This window comes from Lathyrus oleraceus, chromosome 6, assembly GCF_024323335.1.
Source record: "Lathyrus oleraceus cultivar Zhongwan6 chromosome 6, CAAS_Psat_ZW6_1.0, whole genome shotgun sequence".
Classification (NCBI taxonomy): domain Eukaryota; kingdom Viridiplantae; phylum Streptophyta; class Magnoliopsida; order Fabales; family Fabaceae; genus Lathyrus; species Lathyrus oleraceus.
In genome coordinates this window covers 319024214-319032142 of record NC_066584.1, presented here as the reverse complement: position 1 = coordinate 319032142, position 7929 = coordinate 319024214, and the positions used below count along the sequence as shown (strand labels likewise).

Genomic DNA, 7929 nt, shown 5'->3' with positions numbered 1-7929 from the left:
ACTACCAAAATATACTTGTTTCCCATCGAAGATGGAAAAGGTCCCATGAAATCAATATCCCAAATATCAAATAATTCCACTTCTTGGATGTTCTTCAAACGCATTTCGTCGCGTCTTGAGATGTTTCCAGCGCGCTGGCACCGGTCACATTGGACAATATAAGTATGGACATCATGCCATAGTGTTGGCCAATATAAGTATGGACATCATGCCATAGTGTTGGCCAATAAAGACCAGCTTGAAGGATCTTAGCGTATGTCTTGGATGTGCTTGAATGTCCATCATAGGGTGAAGAGTGACAATGCTCTATGATATTTCTAACTTCTTCTTTCGGGACGCAACGTCGAAAGATGTTATCTGTTCCTCTTTTAAAAAGGAGTGGTTCGTCCCAATAGAAATGTCTTACATCTTTAAAGAACTTCTTCTTTTGTTGATAATTGAGGTCAGGTGGTATGATATCAGCGGCTAGATAATTCACAAAATCAGCGTACCATGGTACTCTGCTAATCTCTGAAACTGTTCCAAATTTGTCTCTATCAGGTTCAAGGGGAACGGTATGTAACTTAGCTATCAATTTGTCATAGGTGAAATCATCATTTATAGGTAAATGGTCTGGCTTAAAATTCTCTAGTCTGGAAAGATGGTCAGCAACTACGTTTTCTGTTCCATTTTTGTCTCGGATATCTAAGTTGAACTCTTGTAGAAAAAGGATCCATCTGAGTAACCTAGGTTTCACATCCTTTTTGCTTAGAAGGTAAACGGATAGTTGCATGGTCTGTATAGCCTATAATCTTAAATCCGACAAGATAAGACCTAAATTTATCAATTGCAAAAACTACAGCTAGGAGTTCCTTCTCTGTTGTTGTATAATTGAGTTGAGCGGCATCTAGGGTTCTATTAGTGTAATATATCACATGTAATTTCTTATTTTTTCTTTGTCCTAAAATAGCTCCTACAACAAAATCGCTAGCATCGCACATTATTTCAAAAGGTTGAATCCAATCCGGAGTTTGTAAAATGGGTGCTGAAATTAGCGCTTATTTTAAATGATCAAAGGCTTCGATACATTTTTCATTGAAAATGAATTCAACGTCTTTCATTAGAAGGCCGGTCAAGGGTTTTGTTATTTTAGAGAAATCTTTGATAAAACGTCCGTAAAAACCGGCGTGTCCAAGAAAACTTCAGACTTCTCTAACAGCCTTAGGAGGGTTAAGGTTTTCTATCACTTCTATCTTTGCTTTGTCGATCTCAATGCCTCTTTCAGATATTATATGTCCTAACACTATTCCTTCTTTAACCATAAAGTGGCACTTCTCCCAGTTTAATACAAGGTTAACTTCTACGCATCTTTCTAGGATTTTCTCAAGATTAATGAGGAAATTCTCAAAGTCAAATCCACTCACCGAGAAATCATTCATGAACACTTCCATAATTCCGTCGAGATAATCTGCGAAGATTGACATCATACAACGTTGGGAAGTAGTTGGCGCATTGAAGAGTCCAAATGGCATTCGTCTATAAGCAAATGTTCCGTAAGGACATGTGAAGGTTGTTTTCTCTTGATCCTCGGGGTGTATGGGTATTTGGAAAAATCTAGAATATCCATCCAGATAACAAAAGTAAGAGTGTCTGGCAAGTCGCTCAAGCATTTGATCTATGAATGGAAGGGGGAAATGGTCTTTCCTAGTTGTCTCATTGAGTTTTCTATAGTCTATGCACATACGCCATCCGCCTTCTATACGTTTAGCCACATGCCCGCCCTTCTCGTTCTGCACGACTATGATGCCTCCTATTTTGGGTACCACATGTACATGACTTACCCATTTACTATCGGAGATCTGATAGATTATATCAGCTTCTAGCAGTTTAAGGACTTCCTTCTTTACCACCCCACTCATTATAGGGTTGATTCTTCTCTGATGTTCTCTGGAAGGTTTTGAATCCTCCTATAGCGAGATCCTGTGCATACACACGGATGGGCTTATACCTTTTAAATCATAGATGTTGTATCCTAAGGCAGAGGGGTATCTTCGTAAAACATTCAAGAGTTGGTTTGTCTCGTCTTGGTTTAAGGTGGCACTAACTATTACTGGGCGGTTCATTTCTTTATCCAAAAACTCGTATCTTAGGTTCTTGGGCAATTCCTTAAGTTCTTGAGATGGTTTTTGAGAGTTTGGTGAAAGGTATGGAGTAAGGGCCAAACATTCGTTAGTGTGAGGTTCCGTTTCCTTTAGCTCGTCATCCTTTTCATTCGGGTTTGAAAATGGTTCGATCATAGGGTCTTCTTGATCAAATTCCCTTATGCATTCATCTATGATATCAATCGCGTAACATGCGTCTCCTATGATTGGTGCCATCAGGAACTTTGAAAGAATAAACTCTATCTTTTCAACTCCTACTTCGAAATTTAATTTTCCTCTTTTAACATCTATTATAGCTTCGGCTGTTGATAAAAATGGTCTACCTAAAAGGATAGGGATATCATCGTCTTCCTTGATATCCATGACCACAAAGTCTGTCGGGATATAAAGTTGACCGATCCTAACGGGGATGTCTTCTAATATGCCTACAGGATACTTAACAGATCTATCGGCTAATTGGAGGGACATCTTAGTTGGTTGTAATTCTCCTAAGTTTAACCTTTTACACACAGCTAAGGGCATTAAACTAACACTAGCGCCTAAGTCTAGGAAAGCTTTGTCGATCTCATGACTCCCTAGAATGCAAGGTATAGAAAAAATCCCAGGGTCTTTCTCCTTCTTAACAAGTTTATTCTCGGAAATAAAGTTGCATTTCAAGGGTTTGGGATCGTCAAGCCTACGCTTGTTGGTTAAGATGTCTTTGAGAAATTTGGCGTAAGATGGAATTTGGGTGATGGCTTCGGTGAAAGGAGTCTCTACATGAAGCTTCTCTATTACTTTTATAAACTTTTGGTATTCGGTATCGATTTTGGTTTGTTTAAGTCTTTGCGGATATGGGATTGGTGGTTTGTACGGGGGTGGTGGTTTGTAAATTTTATCCTTGGCTTCTCCTTCTTTGTTGGTTTGTTTTTCGGGTTCCACTGGTTCCCCTTCCTGGTTGGTAGGTATATTTTCTTTAGAAGCTTTGGACTTTCTCATTGCTGGGTTATAAGGCCCTTCGTAAGCGGTCCCACTTCGTAATGTGATAGCGTTAGCTTGCCCTCGAGGGTTGAGTTGAGGTTGTCCAGGGAATTGTCCTCCAGGTGTAGTTTGCGGGGCTTGGTTTTGTGCTACCTGTGAGATCTGGGTTTCAAGCATCTTATTGTGAGTAATTATCTGATCAACCTTAGTCCCTAATTGCGTTATCAGTTTATTTACGTGAATGTTCTGGTTTAGGAATTCTTTATTTTGCTGAGTCTGGCCTGATATAAAGTTTTCCATGATCTTCTCAAGGTTAGGCTTCTGGGGCACAACTTGCATAGGTTGATTTGGTTTTTGGGCTTGAAAACCTTATGGTCTTTGAGGTGCAAAATTTTGGATAGGGTTCTAGTTTTTATAGGAAAAATTCGGGTGATTCTTCCATCCATGGTTGTAAGTGTTTGAAAATGGGTTACCTTGGGCGTAATTCACTTGGTCGATGTTCAGGTCGTTCAAAAGGTTACATTCCGCCAATTTGTGTCCTTTAGATCCACAAAGTTCACACTCTGTGTGGACTACCGTTGCGGTGTTAAAGTTTGTAGAAATATGTTCGACCTTAAGGGCTAAAGCGTTCATTTTCGCTTGCATCATGTCCATAGAACTTATCTCATGTATTCCACCTTGGGTCTCCTTTTTCTCTACTGTTGCTCGTTCAGTTCCCCATTGGTAATGGTTTTGGGCCATATCCTCAATTAGGTCACAAGCTTCAGGGTAAGGTTTGTTCATCAACGCGCCACCAACGGCAACGTCGATGCTCATCTTTGTGATATAATGGAGTCCATTGTAGAAGGTATGAACGATCAGCCATTGTTCTAGGCCATGGTGTGGACAGACTCTTAATAGCTCCTTGTATCTCTCCCAAGCTTCAAAAAGTGATTCTCCTTGGTTTTGAGTAAATCTAGTTATTTGGTTTCGAAGAACAACAGTCTTACTAGGGGGAAAATATCTAGCAAGGAATACTCTCCTAAGGTCTTCCCAGGTAGTTATTGAGTTAGCTGGAAGTGAATCTAACCACGAACATGCTCTATCTCTAAGGGAGAAAGGAAATAATCTTAAACGAATCACATCAGGTGAAGCACCGTTGGATTTAAAGGTGTCGGCCAATTGGATAAAGACTTTTAAATGTTGATTTGGGTTCTCAGTAGCGAGACTCGCGAATTGGTTCTGTTGCACTAATTTCAGTAAAGATGGTTTTAGTTCGAAATTGTTGGCAGGAATGGGGGGGGGGGGTTTACTATACTAGAACTAGGTTCCTCGTCAGAGGGTTGGGAAAATTCCTTAAGAGGTCTCCGGTCGCGATTCTCGGTCATAGCTTTCTTAATTCGGATGAGTAAGAGGCGTGTACGAGTGTAATGTTCGGGTTCCGCTAAAGGATCTACTAAATTTCTGGTACTACGGGTTCTTCGCATTTACCTACTAATAATGCCTTAGTCTAGACGGTGTAACAACAGGGTATGAAATTTGACGAAGTTGGTCCCCGACAACGGCGCCAAAAACTTGATCGTTGTATTCGCAAGTGCACGAATCGCGTCAGAGTAATATAAAAGATTATCGATCCCACGGAGACCAAATCGTCAATCTATCGATTACTATTGTTACGATGTTTATCTAAGGCGATACAAATGAGATATTGATGTCGCAAAATAATAGTAAATAAATAAAATGATAAATACAGTGCAAATAAAGATAGGCTTGAATGTATTTCACGTCAGTTAAACGATGCTTCGATTGTCTAAATAGAACTACTTATGGGGCAATATTTTCTAATCTTGAAAATAATCCATTTAATAGGAACTGTCTCTTTCGCGTATTCAGAACCCAGTGTACCCTTAAATTAAGGCCTTTTATTGTCACTTATAAAAGGTGCGCAGAATGCTAAGGTAGTAAACCTATTTTTAAGAAATAAGACTCGTAAGCTTAGTTGAAAAGTGATTTTGATTCGGAAAGTTTACCCAAGGAGTTTCCTAATTTTAAATCTATCAACGCATCCGAAAACAGTTTCAAAAATCGGTTTTCCTTAAAGTGATAAAAATTCGTAGTTAACTAAACCAGGGTGCTTTCGCACTCCTTGAGTAGTTAAAATTAACCAAGTTTGTTTCAGAAAACTCAAATTCAAAATCAAAACAACCCTTAAAGCATTTCTAAAAATGTAATATGTGAAACATCTCTGTAACCGCGATCCTTACATTCTAATCTTTGAAAGATTTAGTCAGACATGGTACAAAAAAAAATACAACGATATTGAACATGATGAAAAGAAGTTTAGAATGTAAGGCGTGAAGAACAAGTATGAAATTCTGGTATCAGATATAAAATGTCGAAGGTAATGTTACGACACTGATATCTGGTTATAAACAGTGGATAAACAGAAACAGAATGGTAAAGCAAATAACACAAGCAATTGTTAACCCAGTTCGGTGCAACTCACCTACGTCTGGGGGCTACCAAGCCAGGAAGGAAATCCACTATAATAGAATTAGTTCAAAGACTATCCGTACACTTCACCAAGTTACAGTCTTTCTCACCTAATCTCTACCCGTGCAATTTCTACCTAAGCAATCTTAGATATGAGAACCCACTCACTTCCCTTACAATCACACACCCGTGATCTTAAACAACAATCCCTTGTGAAAAGAAAATACTTTTCAATTACAATATTCTTGATTTTACTTCACAGTTTCAATCAAGAAGACACACTCTTGATCTTGCTTCAAAGCTTTGATCAAGAAGAAAAATCAGTCTAATTCAATCATCAATGGATGACTTGAATGACCTACAGACACAAACCCTAGCTCTCTCTCTAAATATCGCTCAGTCTTGGTTGTGTGTACAAACAGGTTTTCTGAGTCCCTTTTTATAGAAACATTGGACAGCTTGAAAACCCTAAATATATTTTCCAATCAAATCTTTTCATATCAGCTGTAAAGATCTCCTTGGAAAATAAACAAATTTGGTTGATATCCCTGATAGAATGCGCCAGCTAGCCATATCTTCAATCAACCAATGATTGCCACAATTGTGCAATCACAAAACACCAGATATTCACACTGAATGTTCTGTGTACAGGATGTCATGACATCGGGTCTGACATCTGGAAAAATCCTGCATAATCCAGTTTCCTTTTATAGCAGGTACAACCATATCAGTTACCATGACAATGAGTATGTCAACTGAAACAATCCTGCAGCATATGTCTTCCAATTTAGCTCCAGCAGGTACATCCAATATCAGAAGCCTTAGCATTGTAAGTGGCATTCTGAAACAATCCTGCTTGCATATGTTCTTCAACTCCAGCAGGTACATAGGATATCTCATGTTAAGACATCACACATGACATCTTGTGAACACTCTTTGTTTTACCAAAATTGCTGCCAACACTTAGAATCAACAAACTCCCCCTTTGGCAAATTTTGGCTAAAACATGTATCTGTCCTTTTTGTTCACAAGGCAAACTATCAGCAGTTAAACCACATACCAGTAGTTTAATCAGCAGCAGAAGCAAAAAAACAATTACTAGCTATGGCTACTAGTAATACACACATGCACACAGGTACTTCTCCTCCCCCTAAATCTGTGCAACAATCAGAATTACTAGTTATGGATGCAACTAGTAAGACACACAAATGCACAATGCACCAGGGTACTTCTTCTCCCCCTAAATCTGTGCATTCATCAAATAACAACTATTGTAACTCCAGCACCTGTACCAGCCAGAATGTCATACTGACATCTGCTACAACATCAACACCTGTGCACCTCACCTGCTACAACATCAGCACCTGTGCACCATATCAATAATAGTTGTCCTTCTGATCAGCCACATCCAACTTCCATATCAAGCACTTCTCCCCCTTTTTAGTCAAAATTGACCAAAGGTGACCAATCAGACAAAATAAATGTCTATTAGTCTAGCAGAGAAAGTTTAAAACAGATGTTATAACATTAAGCATGTTAAAACAAAAATTCAGGAAGTACAAAACATCATTATACACAGCAGAAAGCTGAGACAATGAACAAATTCAAGGAACTCATTAAGAGCCCTTAATATTACATAACAGGCATCATGAGGACTGCCACAAAAAACAAAAAAAAACAACAGCCTTCCAAACAGCAGCAATTTCCACCATCCCTTCCAGCTACCCCCAGGTCTTCAATACAGGCAGGAACCATTAATCAGAAGAAGAAGTATCTTCTTCACCTTCATCTTCATCTTCAGAATCTTCTGAGCTTTCAGCACTGCATTGGGATCTTGTATTTGAGTCCTTTCCAGCCTTTTCTCTGTCTTCCCTTTCCAAGCTACAGATGAGAACTTCTAAAGCTTCTTTTCTGGCCTTGGCCACCCTTATACCATTGTCCAATTCTTTGCAGGTCTCTTTTAGTTGGTCAATCAGGCTTCCTTTAGATGCAGACTCCCTTCTGGCAGATGTCATGACATCATTGACATGACTTCCCTCAAACAACTTGTAATGGATGGATAGAGGGGATTTTCTCCTGCTTGGGATGTCACTTGTGCTCAGAATCCCTGGTTGTTGGCTTAGGATAATGCCACAAATAAGGGAGGGAAAGGCAATGGGTAACTTCACAGCATTTGTAGAAGCATGTCTAATGGTTTGTTCAAATATGAACTTGCCAAAATCATAGTTAACCCTTGTTCCAATAGCATGAATGATTCTTCCAAGATTGATGGAGATAGTAGAGGCATGATTAGTAGGAATCCAATTAGCTGAGCCAATTTTGTGCAAGATGGCATATTTAACACTGAGTTTTCCAG

The 7929-nt window shown here is 39.1% G+C and overlaps 1 non-coding gene across 1 annotated transcript; it reads left to right on the top strand.

Moving 5' to 3' along the window:
- The first annotated feature begins 3972 nt into the window (after positions 1-3972).
- LOC127099552 (small nucleolar RNA R71) lies at positions 3973-4079 on the top strand. Its single transcript, XR_007794043.1, has one exon. It is a non-coding gene; the product is annotated as a small nucleolar RNA R71 (small nucleolar RNA).
- Positions 4080-7929: the final 3850 nt, after the last annotated feature.